The sequence below is a fragment of the Hordeum vulgare genome, chromosome 5H (genome assembly GCF_904849725.1).
Source record: "Hordeum vulgare subsp. vulgare chromosome 5H, MorexV3_pseudomolecules_assembly, whole genome shotgun sequence".
NCBI classification, from domain to species: domain Eukaryota; kingdom Viridiplantae; phylum Streptophyta; class Magnoliopsida; order Poales; family Poaceae; genus Hordeum; species Hordeum vulgare.
Window position 1 is genome coordinate 487,998,445 of NC_058522.1, and position 17,425 is coordinate 488,015,869.

Here is a 17,425-nt window from a genome sequence, read left to right on the forward strand (position 1 = left end):
TGTATGATCATTGCCTTAGATACCGTCATGACTTTGCGCGGTTCTATCAATTGCTCGACAGTAATTTGTTCACCCACTGTATTATTTGTTATTTTGAGAGAAGCCTCTAGTGAACACTATGGCCCCCGGGTCTACTTCACACCATATTTCAGCCTTACAATTTTACTTCGTTGCACTTTCCGCCTTCAGATCTCACTTTGCAATCAATCTTGAAGGGATTGACAAGCCCTTTGTAGCGCTGGTTGCAAGCTCTTTTGTGTTTGCGTAGGTACTCTCGACTTGGCGTGATTCTCCTACTGGATTGATACCTTGGTTCTCAAATAGAGGGAAATACTTACTGCTCCTGTGCTGCACCACCCTTTCCTCTTCAAGGGAAAAACCGACGCAAGCTCAAGAGGCAACAGAAGGATTTCTGTCGCCGTAGCAGAAGAATTTCTGGCACTATTGCCGGGGAGGATCAAGTCAAGGACTCATCCAAGTAAGTGTCGCAAACTCATCTCTTGCATTTACTTTTTTGCCTCTCGTTTTCCTCTCCCCCACTTCTGAAAAACTAAAATTTACAAAAATATTTGCCTTTTTCGTTCGGCCTTTTCTCTCGCTTGCTTTCTGTTCGCTTGTGTGCTTGCTTGCTTGCTGAAGTCACCACGAATGAAAACTCCAAACTTTGTGACTTCCCAAATACTAATAATAATGATTTTATTAGTACTCCGATTGCTCCCGCCACTAGTGCGGAATCATACGAAATCAACGTTGTTTTGTTGAATCTTGTTATGAAAGAGCAAGTCTCCGGCCTTCCTAGTTAAGATGTCGCATCCCATCTTAATACCTTCATTGAGCTTTGCGATATGCAAAAGAAGAAAGAAGTGGATAATGATGTGATTAAATTGAAGCTTTTTCCTTTCTCGTTGCGAGATCGAGCAAAAAATTTGGTTTTCGTCTTTGCCCAAAAATAGTATTGATTCTTGGAATAAGTACAAAGATGCTTACATATCCAAGTATTTTCCGCCGGCTAAGATTATCTCTCTTCGTAATGACATTATGAATTTTAGGCAACTTGATCATGAACTTGTTGCACAATCTTGGGAGAGAATGAAATTGATGATTAGAAATTGTCCCACTCATGGCTTGAGTCCTTGGATGATTATACAAATCTTCTACGCTAGCTTGAATTTTGCTTCTAGAAATATCTTGGACTCCGCCTCAGGAGGAACGTTCATGGGAATCATGTTAGGATAAGCTACAAAACTCCTAGACAATATCATGACGAACTACTCTCAGTGGCACACTGAAAGGTCACCTACTAGTAAGAAGGTACACGCTATAGAAGAAATTAACTCGTTGAGTGCTAAGATGGATGAGTTAATGAATTTGGTTGCTAGTAGAAGTGCTCCTTTAGACCCTAATGACATGCCCTTGTCTTCCTTGATTGAGAGTAGCAACGCTAGCTTGGACGTTAATTTTGTTGGTCGGAATAATTTTGGCAACAACAATGCTTTTAGAGGAAACTATGTTCCTAGGCCTTTTCCTAGTAACCCCTCTAATAACTTTGGCAACTCCTACAACAATACTCATGGAAATTACAATAGATTACCCTCTGATCTAGAGAGTAATATCAAAGAGTTTATCAACTCGCAAAGGATTTTTAATGCATCCATAGAGGAAAAAACTACTCAAAATTGACGATTTGGCTAGGAGCGTTGATAGAATGTCTAGTGATATTGATGCTTTGAAAGTTAGATGTGCTCCTCCCAAGATCAATATGGATGAAACTTTGAAAGCTATGAGTGTTTCCATGAGTGAGAGCAAATAAAGAACCGCCCAAATTCGTGCTAGAAATGAATGGCTTAAAAGGGCGTGTTCTCGTGATAAGAATCACGAAGATCTTAAAGTGCTTGGTGTGACTCCCATTGAATCTCTGTTTTCTTGTGTCAAACCTAATGATGATGGGGCTGGATATGAATCCACTTTGGTGGAAAAACGCCCCAATGATTCGGAGTCCATCTATCTTGATGCTAAAAGCATTGAAAGTGGAGTAGAAGATATTAAAACCTTGAGTAGTAATGAAACTACTACTTTGGATTTGAAGGAATTCAATTATGATAGTTTCTCTTTGATTGAATGCATTTCCTTGATGCAATCCATGCTAAACTCTCCACACGCTTATAGCCAAAACAAGGCCTTTACCGATCATATCGTCGATGCTATGATAAAATCTCTTGAAGCGAAACTTGAATTAGAAGTTTCTACCCCTAGAAAGCTTCATGATGAGTGGGAACGTACTATCAAAATCAAAATTAAAAACTATGAATGCAATGCTTTATGCGATTTGGGTGCTAGTGTTTCCGCGATTCCAAAGTCTTTATGTGATGTTCTGGGTTTTAATGAGATTGAGGAGTGTTCTATTCATTTGCATCTTGCGGATTCTACTGTCAAGAAACCCATGGGAAGGATCAATGATGTTCTTATTATTGCAAATAGGAACTATTTACCCGTGGATTTCATTGTGCTTGACATTGATTGCAATCCTACATGCCCTATCATTCTTGGTAGACCTTTCCTAAGGACTATCAGTGCTATCATCGATATGAAGGAAGGGAATATTAGATTTCAATTTCCTTTAAAGAAGGGCATGGAATATTTTCCTAGAAAGAAAATAAGATTGCCTTATGAATCCATGATGAGGGCTACTTATGGTTTGAGCACCAAAGACAACGATACGTGATTCTATCGCCTTATGCCTGGCTAAGGGCGTTAAACAATAGCGCTTGTTGGGAGGCAACCCAATGAATTTATCTTTTTCTTTCTGTTTGTTGCATCCACAACATCATAATTCTGTCATGATTGTGTCTTTTGTGTTTCTTTTTGTGTTTGAGCCAAGCAAAACCTTTATGACTTGTCTTGGTGATGGTTGTTTCACCCTGCTAGAAAAAGACAGAAACTTTTCGCTCAGGAGATTATTTTTCATTATTATTCAGATAGAGCTTTTGAGTTGATTCTTTTTGCTGCTGGTTGATATTCCTTTTGCCCAGGCAGTCGTAATTTTTCAGAATTTCTGAGGTACCAGAAGTATATGAAGTATACAGATTGCTCCAGACTGGTCTGTTTTTGACAGATTCTGTTTTTGTTGAGTTGGTTGCTTGTTTTGATGAAACTATGGATAGTATCGGGGGGTACTACCCATGGAAAAGTGAGAATACAGTAATCTAACACCAATATGAATATAAATCAAGTTTTCTACAGTACCTAAAGAGGTGGTAGTTTGTTTTCTTGTGCTAATGATATCACGAGTTTCTGTTTAAGTTTTGTGTTGTGAAGTTTTCAAGTTTTGGGTGATGTTCTCATGGAAAAAGGGATAAAGAGTGGAAAGAGCTCAAGCTTGGGGATGCCCAAGGCATGCCAAGCCAAATTCAAGGACAACAAAAAGCCTAAGCTTGGGGATTCCTCAGGAAGGCATCCCCTCTTTTGTCTTCAATCCATCGGTAACATTACTTGGAGCTATATTTTTATTCACCACATGATATGTGCTTTGCTTGGAGCGTCTTGTATCGTAGGAGTCTTATCTTTTTGTTGTGTCACAATCATCCTTTCTACACACCTTTTGAGAGGGACATGCACTCATCGTGAATTTGCTAGAATGCTCATCGTGCTTCACTTATATCTTTTGAGCTAGATAATTTTGCTCTTTGTGCTTCACTTAGATCTTTTAGAGCACGGCGGTGCGTGACTTGGTAGTTGGTTTGTGCTATGAAAGTAGTCCCAAAGGTGATAGGTACCCAAAGAGGATACAATAAAAATTCCACCTTCATGTGCATTGAGTAGAAAGAGAAGTTTGATTCCTCTAAATTAGTTTTGAGACGTGGATTTGGTAATATTAAGAGTTATTTTAGTAGGGTGTTGTGAATCTAGAAATACTTGTGTTGAATTTAGTGATTCCCGTAACATGCATGTATGGTGAACCGCTATGTTAGGAAGTCAGAGCATAATTGATCTATTGATTGTCATCCTTTGTGTTGCGGTCGGGATCGCGCGATGGTTAACACCTACCAACCCTTACCCTAGGAGTATGCGTCTAGCACTTTGTTTCAATTACTAATAAAAAACTTGGGCAACAAGTATGTGAGTTCTTCATGACTAATGTGAGTCCATGGTATATATGCACTTTCACCTTCCACCATTGCCAGCCTCTCTAGTACCGCGCAATTTTCGCCGGTGCACAAACCCACCATATGCCTTCCTCAAAACATCCACCATACCTACCTACTATGGCATTTTCATAGCCATTCCGAGATATATTGCCATGCAACTCCCATCGTTCCATCCCATGACTTGTGCCATCACTCTCATATTGCCATTGCATGATCGTAAGATAGCTAGCGAGATGTTTCAACGTCATACGCCAAGCTAGATCGTTGCATATCCCGGTACACTGTCGGGGGCATTTCCTATAGAGTCATCATCGTTCTAAGCTTTGAGTTGTGAGTAAATAAAAGTGTGATGATCATCATTATTAGAGCATTGTCCCATGTGAGGAAATAAAAAAAGAGGCCAAAGAGCCCAAATAAAAAAAGGGAGAAGAGAGAAAAAAAGGCCAAAGAGCCCAAATAAAAAAAAAGAGAAAAAGAGAGAAGGAACAATGCTACTATCTTTTTCCACACTTGTGCTTCATAATAGCATCATGTTCTTCATGATTGAGAGTCTCTTGTTTTGTCACCACCATATGCTAGTGGGAATTTTCATTATATAACTTGGCTTGTATATTCCAAGGATGGGCTTCCTCAAATTGCCCAGGTCTTCGTGTGCAAGAAAGTTGGATGCACACCCACTAGTTCTCCTTTTGAGCTTTCACATACTTATAGCTCTAGTGCATCCTTTGTATGGAGATCCCTACTCATTCACATTGATATCTATTAATGGGCATCTCCATAGCCCTTTAATACGCTGAGTCAATGTGACCATCTCCCCCTTTTTGTCTCACAACCACCATCACACTCTATCCCACCTATAGTGCTATATCCATGGCTCACTCTCATGTATTGCGTGATAGTTGAAAAAGGTTTGAGAAAGTAAGAGTGCGAAAACAATTACTTGGCCAATACCAGGGTTGTGCATGATTTAAATTAGTTGTGTGAGGATGATGGAGCATAGCCAGACTATATGATTTTGTAGGGATAACTTTCTTTGGCCTTGTTATTTCGAAAGTTCATGATTACCTTGCTAGTTTGCTTGAAGTATTATTGTTTTCACACCATATTTTCAGCCTTACAATTTTACTTCGTTGCACTTTCCGCCTTCAGATCTCACTTTGCAATCAATCTGGAAGGGATTGACAACCCCTTTATAGCGTTGGGTGCAAGCTCTTTTGTGTTTGCGCAGGTACTCTGGACTTGGTGCGATTCTCCTACTGGATTGATACCTTGTTTCTCAAACTGAGGGAAATACTTACAGCTCCTGTGCTGCACCACCCTTTCCTCTTCAAGGGAAAAACTGACACAAGCTCAAGAGGAAACAGAAGGATTTCTATCGCCGTAGCACTCCTCAGCCGCGCAAGCCGACTCGGCGTAAGCTGCGTCTCCTTCTTCACATTCTTGAGCTATCTTCCTATCTCTACTGATGGTAATAGGACCCTTAGGGCCGGGCATCTTGAGTTTGAGATAGACATAGCATGGGCGGGCCATGAATCTGGCGTACACCGGCCGTCCAAACAACGCATGATAGGGGCTCTTGATTTTGACCACTTCGAACAGGAGAGACTCGCTCCTATAATTTGACTCTGTGCCAAAGACCACGCTAAGTTTAATCCGCCCAATTGGATACACCGACTTACCGAGGACGATGCCACGGAAGACCGTGGATGATGGCATCAGGTCTTTCTCCAAGAGGTTCATCCGTCGGAAACTATCGAAGTATAATATGTTGATGTTGCTGCCTCCATCCATGAGGACCTTGGAAAGGGTGTACCCTACGACTTGGGGAGCCACAACCAAAGCAAAGTCGCCAGGGTTGTCTACTCGGGGGGGTGGTCTTCCCTGCTCCAGGTTATGGGCTGTTCAGACCAGTGAAGGTATCGAGGGAACTCCGGCTCAGCTATGCTGAAGGTTCTGTGCTTCACCTTATGATCCCCCTTGTAGGTGCTGGTGGTGAACATGTGATACTGCCCATTGTTCAATTCTTTGGGGTTATTCTGAAACCCGCCACGATCTTCTTGTTGTTGGGGATCCCCTTGCGGGGGGGGGGGGGGGGGGGTTGCTCGAACACTCCCAGCGGGTGGTACTAATGATTTTAAACTTGGTACTACCCAGCGTTGGGCTGTGACCGGCCCTATGGTCGTGGGTTAGGAAAATCACCGAACGGGACTTGGCGTGACCCGGATGCGCCGGGTTGTTCCTGTCGCTGGCCCTGTTCACCACCTTGACCTCTTCTGAGCGCCTTGGCCCGGAATTCCTGCATCACGTAGCAATCCTCCCAAGAGTGAGTCGTTGGTCCCTCCGTCATGGCATGCTGCGGACAAGGGCCTTTGAGCATCTCGTGATAATTGCGCGGTTTCTTCCCACTAAAGGCCCACTTCTTCTGGCGCAGGTTTCCGTTGCCGGTATTAGTATTGGCGACAAATTTCGTAGTACCTTCCTGTTGTCTCTTTTTGTCGTGCCCACCAGTGTGGTGGTTGCCCCGGCCCTGAAACTGAGAATGGCCCTTGTGTAACTCGCCCTTCCTGGTGGTACTAACTTTGTCGTCGTCCTCTCCGGGATCCTTGGTGGCGTCCGACTCAGCATACCTAGTAAGGGTATCCAATAATTCACCCATGTCCTGTACTTTCCACTTAAGTCGCCCTAGCTTTACTACCAGAGGTTCGTAATGGTAGTTCTTCTCCAGGATGAACACCGCTTGAGCCGCCGAGATGCCTTCTGATGAATGAAGAACTTCCGCGGCTCGCCGGGTCCAATGGTGGGCCGACTCATCCGGCCGCTGAACACAATGTTGTAGGTCGACGATGGTCATCGGGCGTTTGCAAGTCCGTGTGAAATTCTTGATAAAGCGCTCTTTTAGCACTGCCCAGGTGTTGATGGAGTTGGATGGTAAGTTTTTCAACCACGAATGTGCCGCTCCTTCGAGCATCATAGTAAAGTACTTAACGCAAACCGCCTCATTTACGTCGAGCATGTCCATCGCAAGTTCGTAACTCTCGATCCATGACCCTGGTTCGAGATCCGGCGAGTAATTAGGGACCTTCTGGGGGCCTTTGAAGTCCTTTGGCATTCGCTCGTTGCGCAGAACCGGTGCAAGACTCGATACCCCGATGTGCTTGCCTCCGGCATCCAGGGGCGCGGGAGGTGATGACGTGTAATCCGAGTAGACTGGACCCGCCGCAGCTGCTGTTTCTATTTGATGCGCAGCTTGTGCCGCGTCCATCATATCTTGAGCTCGCGTGTCGGGCATCCCGAACGGGTTATGTTGAGGGAATTGCCGCGGCCCGCTGGTTACCGATGGTAAGTCCTCGTGGCGACTCCTGGTGTGGCTCGCCTGAGGCGTGGAGTGCAGTCGATCGAGGCTATGAGAGTATTGCGCGTGCTGGACCACGGCCGTCTTTAGCATCTTGATGGCGTTTCTGGACTCTATCTCGGCCGGGGAGTTTCCGTAAATCGGCAGGGACTCCAAGTGGCGGGTTGCCGCCAGCACATTGTCCACGGGATTCGAGAAGTGGCCTCGTGGCATCTGGAACCGAGTCGCATCGGCATCCATTGGTTGAGGCGGCGGTGGATTGGGCGGTGGAACCGGACCTCCCCTCGGAACAGTTTGTAAAGGTCGATCAGGACCCCTCCCGGTGGTGCGCAGGGTGTCGAAAAGGCAAGTTGGATGTAAGTCGGCCGGGATACGCCCGTGGTGCCTCCTTTGGTGAAGGCGTCGGATGCGTGCTACTGTCTCTCGAGTCGCCAGCCTTCGGTGTTCAACCGCTCCGTCTCTGCTGCGATCGCAGCCTGCTGCGTCTGCACCCTAGCGGCTTCTGATTCCATGTCCCACTGCACCTTGGCCATCGCCTCCCGCAACTTTGCTAGCTCGGCGTTAATAGACTCCTGATTCTCGAATGTGACGGTGGTTTCCATAAGGCTGGCAACCTCCCCCGCTAATTCCGCCATGGTTTGCGCTGGGGGTTTGGACGTCCCACCAGTCTCGTTGTTGCCGGTTGGATTTTGCTGAGGCTGCGCTGACCCCGCCATGTAGATGGCGATTTGTCGATGGGATCTCTCGAGGACCTCGGGGCCCATTTCCAATGACAACCCTCCGAGATGTCCTTCCTGGAGAGGGTGGATTGAATCTGTCTCAGCCATGGATGACTCGCCGTCAGAATTGACGGGGGTGATCTCCTGGACCGCCGCTTCGTCTTGTATGTCGTTTCCCTGCGTAAAACCGACGAAAACATGGCGACTCATGTCCCGCCGTGTGATGGGGAGGACGTGCCTGGCCGGCTCGATGATGTCGGTGGAGGTGTCCGGCTCAGGCACGAGCGTCCCAATCATGCAGATGAAGACGTTGATTTTGCCGAAGGGGACTCGGTAGCGAGTTGCCGATGCAGTACCTCCTGTGGCATCTCTTTGTCATGATGTCGGCCGCATAGCTTTCTAACCCTAGTAGGGCTCCCTTCGAGAACTCAACTCCACCGTGCGCTAGCCCCACGGTGGGCACGAACTGTCGTGGTTTTGTCACGGCAGATGTCCTCGTGAAAGGACTTAAATATGGAGGCATCGCACCTTGGTGGTGACTCGAAGGGGGTAAGCGAAAGCGAGACTCAGACTTACACAGGTTCGGCCCCACGTGAGGAGGTAAAAGCCTACGTCCTGCTTTGTGTGGATTGATGGTGAATTCGATTACAAGGAGGGCGTAACTCGCCTGACCTAGCTCTCGATTCTCTCTAACCCGCCTGACCTTTCCCCGGGACTCGCCTTTATATACAGGTCGAGGCCCTAGGGTTTACAAAAGTCCTGCCATGCTACTCCTTGTGTCTTTCCCTATCTCTGAGTCGACGTGCCATGATTGGGAACTCCCTTGGTAATCTACCATCTGCATGACCTCTTGAAATGTCATTTGAATGGTAAGTCGCCCCTTTGACGACCCAGCCCACTAAGGGCGGGTTATCCGCAGGTAATATCCCCAACAGGTAGCATCGGGAACGGAGAGCGAGTACGTGGATTCTGGAGAGTTCGTGCAGGAAGAACAAGAGCAGTTCCAGGCTGAAGAAATCACAGGCAAGATGATTGTGTCCTTGACGCCATTTCTAGCTTTGTTATGCTTAGAATCACGTTTCCATCGTTACATGCTCGCTGCCTACCACATGATATAAATGCCATCTGTCTTTGCCCTGAACCCCAAACACTTCCCATTCCTAGCAAATATTGTTTGGCTAAGTAGGCTTGCTCAACCTCTAATGGATAGCTTTGCTAGTTGCAGGTGCTAGCTGGTCCATGTGATAACATGGGCATTTTGATATCATTATGTTTAACTGCTATTTAATTAATGCACCTATATACTTGGTAAATAACAGAATGCCTAGCCTTTTGCCGGGTGATTTGTTCCGTTGTTGCTGCCTTAGTTTCGGCTACCGGTGTTTTATTCCATAAGTGATTGCTCCTAACACGTTCGAGGTTGTTATGGGAACCCCCTTGATAAATCATATAGTGTTAAGGCTTGTGTGGCAGGACCCAACTTTGGTTTTAATCTACTAATAACTTAATAATTAAATGCATAGGGAATAGCTACCCCGAGGAATTAATCAACAACCCAGGCCAGTGCTCCTCATGAGTGTTGGTCCAAACTAGAGCACTTTGCGGGGCCAACTCAGGGCAACTTGAGTGATTTCTATCAGGCCACTGTACGCGTGCTTATCCGTCGTGTCCTGAGAACGAGATACGCGGCTCCTATCGGGTTCGTAAGCACCTCGGGAGGTCTTGCCATATTTGTCTTACCTTAGCGATATATCTTGCGCATTGGGATTCCGGTGAAACTTTGGGTCTCCTCAAAGTTGAGGTTTTCCTCCTAGGAATCCAACGAGATCACGAGATTCGTGATAGAGGATTACTATGTGGCCTGTGGTAATTTGTAATGGACTAGTTGGAGCATCCCTGCAAGGTTTAATCTTTCGGAAAGCCGTGCCCGCCGTTATGTGGCTAAGATGGATATTTTGTTAACATCCGGTTCTAGAAAACTTAAAGTAATTCTAATAAAACTGTCAACTTAGTGCGTAACTGTGATTGTCTCCCTTAGAGCTCCTGCTCTGATCGTGAAAACGGTGGGGTTATGTCTGACGTAAGTATGTGTTCAGGATCACTTAGTGATCAATCTAGTGTTCAACCGACTTGCGTAGTCCACCATATGTTTACTCTGATCATCGTAAGGTAGCCACCATATATGCTTAGTGTCGTGGTTTTGTCACGGCAGATGTCCTCGTGAGAGAACTTAGGTGTGAGGCCATCGCAACCATGTGGCGTCTTGAAGGGGTTGCTCAGAATCGAGAGACGCGAGTTTACCCAGCTTCGGCCCCTCCAATGGAGGTAAAAGCCTACGTCCTGCTTGTGTTCCATTGATGGAGATGATGATCTTGATTACAAGGGTGCAGATTCGCGACCTCTAATCTCGTGGGTGTCTAATCTGTCTATCTCATGATCTGTCTTGTCTAGACCTAAGCTATGTCTCTTGCCTTCCCCTCTTGGGGCGCCTTACCCCTCCTTATATAGGTGGAAGGGGTAGGTTTACATGTAGAGTCCTACTAGCAGTAGGAATAGGACTAGTCTCTCTTGAATCCTAATTCATGTCTTGTTTCCTTCTTGTGGGAGTCTTTCCTCTTCTTGGGCCTTCTCTTGTGAGTCGGCCCTCCTGGCCTCTCTATGAGTCGCCTTATGCCAGGGTGCACGCTGGGCCTTGGGCCTTCGTCATTTATCTAAGTCGCATGTGGGGACAAGTATGAGTCGCCCGCCAGGTCACTGCTAAGTCGCTGGTGAGTCGCCAAGTCCTTTGGCGGGTCATACTCCAAGTCGGGTTACATTGCGGGGTATATCCTCGACATTAGCCCCCAAGGTTAGCTTGAATTTATTCATGGTAAGCTCCTAAAATAAGAATAATAAATAAGTAAGGGACCAGCTTGCTCCTCTGGCCGGCTTGATTTACTGAAGTGGCTCCTTGAAAAATCCGGGTTTCTTCGAGCCGCCTTCAATCATCTCGTAGGTACGTGTCTTTTGCAATAAAATACATATGTCATTGAGTGGGCCTCCAATGCTTTGGCTTGATGAAAAATTGGGGAATAAGAAATCCACACAATGTTGAACCAACTTCTCCTGCTTCGGCGGGTTATGATTGACAATGGAGGATCATGATTGCTAATGGTGGGTCATGATTATTAGTAGTGCCCCGTCAAACAACTGAACTCCAATTGACAAGTCCATGTGATGTTGAGCCGGTCTTTCAATGCTTCAACTGTAGCCCCCAAGGGCCGGGTCATCAGTGTGTGATGGGCCGGGTCTCCAATTTGAACCTCATGATCTATGAAACAACTTAGTGATGTAGCCCCCAAGGGCCGGGTTGTCTTGCCTGCAGCAACATGGGACTTTAGAAATTATGATCTGAATAGTGTAGCCCCCAAGTAACGGGTCGATTGCTTGCGGCGACTTGGGACTTCCACGTTCTTCTCCTTGGGCAGCAATGTGTAGCCCCCAAGGGCCGGGTCATTATAAAAATGATGAGTCGGTTCTTCCTTGAATCCATACTTGAATAAAGAGTGGTATGTAGCCCTCCAAGGCCGTCTTATCTCCTTGAGGTAGTCGGGTCTGTTGATGATGCGATGATTTGAAAAGCGGATTGCATTAGCCCCCAAGTGTCATGGTGTATGCTTGCAGCGACATGGGCCTTTCATACTTTGATGTAATCTTGATTTGAATAATGTAGCCCCCAAGTGTCGGGTTGTGTGCCTGCAGCGACTCGGGGCTATTCCTTCCATTGTAGAATAAAATCATATCCACTCTATTAGCTGATGATGCCTTTGTGATAAAAGAAATCCTTGACCGTGGTTGCAATGTAACCCGGCAAATATATCCTTGAGAAATCTATATGTCGGGGAAATCCATAAGTGTTGTAATTTACTACAGAACACAAGTAGAAGAAATCCAAGGGCCGGTCAATTAGATGACTCGGCATTATATGTGATAGGGTGGCTCTTTGACAATAGTCAATTCTTCCGAGCTGGCTTTAAAAACCCCCAATCATTTAACACTGGTTATGATAAACCATGATAAAAATCCAACCAAATTGGCTATTCAAAGATTTATTTGCACCTGCAAGAATTTATGCTTTGACCCGGTTTGAAGACCGGCATGATATGTATGTATGATGTGTGATGCAATGCAATATGATGCATGTATATGATATGATAAATATGGCATCAAGCTATTTTAAATAAGCCGGCTCAGTGAGTCACGGTGGCTAGCACCTCAGTGAGTAATGGGTGATAATAAATAGCAATCGGCCCAAGATATTTTGAGGCGAGTCAGAAAAAAGCCTGAAAAACCTTGTGGCAGTGCCAGAAAGGTAAAAAATAGCAATTTCGTCGGCTCATCAGGTCGCGACAGGATAGGGCGAGTCAAACAAGCTCAAGCGCCACCCAAAATAGTAATTTCGTCGGCTCATAAGGTCGTGACAGGATAGGGCGAGTCAAACAAGCTGAAGCGCCACCCAAGATAAATAATTTTGTCGGCTCATAAGGTCGCGACAGGATAGGGCGAGTCAAACAAGCTCAAGCGCCACCCAAGATAAATAATTTTGTCGTCTCATAAGGTCGCGACAGGATAGGGCGAGTCAAACAAGCTCAAGCGCCACCCAAGGGAGACTTTTGTATCAAAAGCTCAAGTATTTAGACCGGCTGATCAGGCACGAGTAAAGCTTCAGTGAAGCGGGTTCAACGAACCAATGGTTTCTCTATTTTCCATGTGAGGCGCTTGCCGGTATCAAACATGTTTTAACCAAGGCGAGTTCAGGGTCCATAGAGCGGAGCAACTCGCCAAGATTTCATGGGTCCATATGGCGATTCGGCCAACACACAGTCCAGTATAACCATTTGTAATGCGGTAATTTTTCGCAGGCCAAATGGGTAGTAAGGCTGATCTCAGTGAGAGGAAGCCCCCAAGTGACCTATGATTAAGGGAAAGACCGTCATAGGATTATAGAAGCGTATACGCTATTACCACAAAACGACTTGAGAACAAACCGCCCTCAAGTAAGCCGGCCTAATCCATAGAATCATATAAGGCGCCTATGTTTGAACCGTGCAACGTGGCAACTTTCGTCCTCTTTGGCTTACCAGTATCCAGTTTGAAATAAGTGCAGCATGGCGACTTATGCTCTTTGATACTGATAGCGTCCATGCTTGGATGACTTTGTGAATCATCCGCCAATAAGGCCGGGCACCCATGTTTGGGCAGTCGCATCATGGCGACTTGTCTTCTTGGCGATTCTTAAATCTTCTCGTCAATGAGGAAGCAGCCCCGGAACTGGCTTAGTTTGAGCGTGCCGAACCATGTCCATGTAGCCTCTGAGTCTTAAGTCGACTCAAGGAGGCGGCTTGAGATTCTCCATACTTGATTGTGGCATAAACCGGCAGAGAAAAGATACTGGTACTCGCGCCATCTCCGAGATATAAAGCAACTACACCGACAAGTTGATGTTGTCCGGACCGTGAGGGTGGCGACTTGTGTCCTCCTGTTGGGCGGCTCGTATAGGCGAGCACTGCACCGACATGTTGATATAAACCGGACCATGGGGGCGGCGACTTGAATGCGAGAGTTGTCTGGCGTTTTGGCATGGACTTGAGAATCGGCCACGACATATTAAACCTCCTTTGATCATGCGGACGTGAGAGTTGGCCGCGATATTGTAAGTGCCCTTGGTCGCGCGGATGTAAGAGTTGGTCGCCTCATTGTAAACCATCTTGGTCGCACGAACGTGATAGTTTGCCGCGTCATTGTAAGCCGGTGCCGACTGCGAGTCGCCCACGTCATTGTAGTCCGACGCGGACGAAGAATCGTCCATGACATTGTAGGCCAATACAAATAGTGAGTCGCCCGAAGCGTCGAGTGACACGAGCTTCATACTCGCAACATGACGTCACTCTTGTATTTGAGTAATTGTCCTGCGTAGTAAAATATTACAGGTCAAAGTAATTGTATTCATAAACAATAATGTATGCTAGAAATAACAGGAAGGATATCACCTAATGATTTTATCGAATGAAATACTGATGACCCATACGCACATGTTGGTGTTGCGCTGTTGTATTTTCAGATGTTCCCTTGTACTCATAGCATTTTTTTTGAGCAATCCACGTGGATGCATGCCCATGCACATGGATCAAATCACATCGTCCATTGTGGCTTGGCTTCTTTGCCGAGCGTGAGTTATTCCGGTCTTGCCATCCTTACCAATACTGCTATCCACGAGCTCCAAAGGTTTTCCAGCGGCCAAAAGCTCGACGGGCCGGCGCATGCTCGTGGGAGGAGCCGCCCCAGCTAACGACGGCGCATCATGATATGAAAGAAAACCGGTGTAGAATAACGTTTCCGTGGTATATCGTCATTTTTGTTTTAAGTAATTGCTCTCTGTAAAAAGAGTACAAAAGAGAGTAACTGTTCTCGGATGAATCAATGTATATATCAAAAATAGAGTGGAAAAATATCACCTGACGATAACTTGTTCGATGATGATTGCGACTGGCTTATCGAAGAACATAGTTGATATATGTATACTTTGCACGGACCAAACCCGATCGCGACCACTTCCATTTGTAAATTAATTTGATGGTCATTTGGCGTCCATGCATATACTGAATGTGCACGTCAGCTAGTACCAATTGGCTTCTCGTGACTTCACTCTTTCACAAAACCATATGGAGAGCACCGGGCCGGGTGACTTCCAAAGATGCTTGACGGCACTGTAATTTCAAATAGCTCTCGGCTTTCCTTTGTGGTCTTAACTGAAGTAGAGTGTAATAAGAAAACCATCTTCAGCCAATCGCGCCATCGTCATGGTAAATCCCTGATGATACAAAGGGCATCATGAAGACCGCGACCAACTTCAATCAATAACCAACCGGTTGGATCCACGGACAAGCACAGTTGCAGTCCTCCCCGTGTCCCTGATGCCAGCAATCTTGACAATCTTGCCATCTCCGGCAGACACTTTTTCAACAACATCAGCATACCCAACTTTATCCTCATGGAAATGTTGAATGTTGGCAATTGGCAGGCAGTTGAAAGTCTTGGTGATGAACCCAATCTCATCCCTCTTCACAACCTTGATCAACAGAATCTTTATCCTTTGCATGAAAAAACAGCGAACATTTAGTCTTGAACCCGGGGTCTTGGTCGCTCGTGGCGCCCGGTGGTGGCTTGAGCTGTAGGCGCGACGGGGCGATTCCCTGGCGACGGTGAAGGCGTGATGCTCAAGCGGCGACTCTGATGCGATGTGGAAGTGGCCGGCAAGGGCACAGAGCATGGCGAGTTTTCCTGGACGCAAGGTGACTGTGACGCGACGCGGCGGTGGTCGGCAACTCGAAGCGAGGTGAGACGTTGGCGGCAGGCGACTCGAGGCGAGGCGAAGCCGCAACAAACAGTATGGCTCAGGATGAAGTTGGCTCGAACACGGCTGCGGCATCGGGTGGTACGGGAGGTGTGGCGAGGAGCACGTAAACATGGGTGGCTTAGATGCCTGGAGACGAGGCCACGACAACAGTGAATTGAGGCGGCGGAGGCGGATGCCATGGTGGCTCGAGGCAAGGCAGGGCGAGGTGATGCGAGGCAGCGGCTGGCCAACAACAGGGCACAGCAGCTGCGGCAGTCTGGAGCAGGGACGAGAGCTGCGCGATGCATAGTGGTAGGCGACAAAGAGGCGAAAGGTAACGAGCAGCTCAAGGGATCGATGGATTGTTGAATAAGCTACTGCGGCTACTTCCGACGCCTTGATCTATCCTCAAAGCAACCGAACTCGAATCCTTGTCGGTTTGGACGAAACGCCAGGTCGCATGTGACGGCCCGGACAGAAACCCTGGCGGCGGCATCGCCGGCTCGGACACGGAGCGTGGCGAGTCCTTGTACTCGAAGCCTGGGACATGGACATGGAGCAGCAGAACTTGGCGACGATGGATGTACCGTCGTAAGGAAACTTTGGAGTGCAATAGGTCCTTTTTTTGGTGAAGCACGGTCGCTGCAGTGACTTGATTCACGGCCAACGCGAGACGCGCTGTAAGGTTTTCTCGCGTCGATCTGTGAACACGGCGGTGCGCCCGATGGAGATCCCATTGGTCTCGACGAGTTCGACGAAACTGCGACTTGACGAATCGTGGGACAATAGCGACGTGTAAACTGCAACCCTAATTTCTCTTCATCTCACATCTGGTTATTTTGATCGCTCGTCCTGGAGATGACGTAGATTCACCACGTTGTTTCTTCTTCGTCCGTCAAATCTTCAAACTTCTCAATCCCTAGTAGAGATCCCTCCAAGAACACAATTCCACCGTGCGATCAGCCCCACGGTGGGCGCCAACTGTCGTGGTTTTGTCACGGCAGATGTCCTCGTGAGAGAACTTAGGTGTGAGGCCATCGCAACCATGTGGCGGCTTGAAGGGGTTGGTCGGAATCGAGAGACGCGATCTTACCCAGGTTCGGCCCCTCCGATGGAGGTAAAAGCCTACGTCCTGCTTGTGTTCCATTGATGGAGATGATGATCTTGATTACAAGGGTGCAGATTCGCGACCTCTAATCTCGTGGGTGTCTAATCTGTCTATCTCATGATTTGTCTTGTCTAGACCTAAGCTGTGTCTCTTGCCTTCCCCTCTTGGGGCGCCTTACCCCTCCTTATATAGGTGGAAGGGGTAGGTTTACATGTAGAGTCCTACTAGCAGTAGGAATAGGACTAGTCTGTCTTGAATCCTAATCCGGGTCTTTTTTCCTTCTTGTGGGAGTCTTTCCTCTTCTTGGGCCTTCTCTTGTGAGTCGGCCCTCCTGGCCTCTCTATGAGTCGCCTTATGCCAGGGTGCACGATGGGCCTTGGGCCTTCGTCATTTATCTAAGTCGCCTGTGGGGACAAGTATGAGTCGCCCGCCAGGTCACTGCTGAGTCGCCGGTGAGTCGCCAAGTCCTTTGGCGGGTCATACTCCAAGCCGGGTTACACTGTGGGGTATATCCCTGACACTTAGTGTCGTGGTTTTTTCACGGCAGATGTCCTCATGAAAGGAGTTTAAGATGGAGGCATCGCACCTTGGTGGCGACTCAAAGGGGGTGAGTGAAAGCGAGACTCAGATTTACCCAGGTTCGGCCCCTCGTGAGGAAGTAAAAGCCTACGTCTTGCTTTGTGTAGATTGATGATGGTTTCGATTACAAGGAGGGCGTAACTCGCC